Here is a 1,738-nt window from a genome sequence, read left to right on the forward strand (position 1 = left end):
CCCATCCTCTCCCCCAAGTCTCTTTTCATAAACATCTAAAAATTAAAATCAAATAAAAATAGACAAGTTAATATTAGTACAATTATGTCTAAATGTAGTCCTTGTAATTATTAAAGTTCAAACCTCTTACAAGGGACCAATGCCCAACAGATTCATAGAGCGGTAAGAAAAAATACATATTACAAACTAGCAAATTGTAGTACAAAAATCAAGTCTGTGCATTGGAATAACCTTTCCTTTTAAAAATATAGACTGCCTCATGAATTTGCTTTGCATCCTTGCTCAGGGGACCAAGCTAATCTCTGTGTCATGGCAATTTTTGTGCATGTCCTGCTGAAGCGAGCACTGGTGCTGTTTTTTATGCTTTTATTGCCCAGGTTGTATGAAAACGTGCTTCAAAGAAATCAGCAACTACATAGTCATCAAGCTTTTATTTCTCCAGTTTATAGAGAACATTCATATTCTATGTATTTCCTATAAGTTACTTTTTTTTTTTTTTTTTTCTGAAGCTGGAAACAGGGAGAGACAGTCAGACAGACTCCCGCATACGCCCGACCGGGATCCACCTGGCACGCCCACCATGGGGCGACGCTCTGCCCACCAGGGGGCGATGCTCTGCCCATCCTGGGCATCGCCATGTTGCGACCAGAGCCACTCTAGCGCCTGAGGCAGAGGCCACAGAGCCATCCCCAGCGCCCGGGCCATCTTTGCTCCAATGGAGCCTTGGCTGCGGGAGGGGAAGAGAGAGACAGAGAGGAAAGCGCGGCGGAGGGGTGGAGAAGCAAATGGGTGCTTCTCCTGTGTGCCCTGGCCGGGAATCGAACCCGGGTCCTCCGCACGCTAGGCCGACGCTCTACCGCTGAGCCAACCGGCCAGGGCTATAAGTTACTTTTATACCAATGAGAGCTTCTAAATAGCACTGAGAACACAGATAATAGTGGTACTTGTGCCCTGAATTGGTAATCAAAACAAATTATTTAAAATATGATTTCTGGCAAGTTTTATGAAATATTGAAAATTATTATCAACCTACATTTCCACCTTTATGGACTGGTGGTTCTCTATGAACTCATGAACTAGATGAAAACCCATGAACTTGCTATTTTAGATTCCTTTTAACTTGGGCATTCTTTGTCTTTCTGATAGTCTCTGTCAAATCATCCATGTCATTCAATAGAAGCCCAACACCACCAACCTCGTTATAAATGCACTAGTTGACAATAAGGAATTTGGGTTCTGAGGTATTCTTTTTTTTTTTTGACAGACAGTGAGAGTTAAAGAGAGGGACAGACAGGGACAGACATAGGAAAGGAAAGAGATGAGAATCATCAATTCTTTGTTTCAGCACCTTAGTTGTTCATTGATTGCTTTCTCATATGTGTCTAGATGGGGAATGGTAGGGGGGCAAAAGCAGAGCAAGTGACCCCTTGCTCAAGCCAGCAACCTTGGGATCAAGCAAGTGACCTTGGGCTCAAGCCAGCAACCATGAGGTCATATCTGTGATCCCACACTCAAGCCAGTGACCCCTTGCTCAAGCTGGTAAACTTGTGTTCAAGCCAGATGAGCTTGCACTCAAGACAAAGACCTCAGGGTTTCCTCCACATCCCAGTCCAATGCTCTATCCACTGTGCCACTGCCTGGTCAGGCCTTAAAAAACTCTTTTCCTCTATCATGCAAAAAAGTGTTTTTTAAAAATTATTCCTTCATTTTATTTTATTTTTTTATAGAAAGAGATACA

The 1,738-nt window shown here is 43.0% G+C and overlaps 1 non-coding gene across 1 annotated transcript; it reads right to left on the reverse strand.

Moving 5' to 3' along the window:
- Window positions 1–241: 241 nt before the first annotated feature.
- LOC136383634 (U6 spliceosomal RNA) lies at window positions 242–346 on the reverse strand. Its single transcript, XR_010747454.1, has one exon. It is a non-coding gene; the product is annotated as a U6 spliceosomal RNA (small nuclear RNA).
- Window positions 347–1,738: the final 1,392 nt, after the last annotated feature.

This window comes from Saccopteryx leptura, chromosome 11 (genome assembly GCF_036850995.1).
Source record: "Saccopteryx leptura isolate mSacLep1 chromosome 11, mSacLep1_pri_phased_curated, whole genome shotgun sequence".
Taxonomy (NCBI): Eukaryota; Metazoa; Chordata; class Mammalia; order Chiroptera; family Emballonuridae; genus Saccopteryx; species Saccopteryx leptura.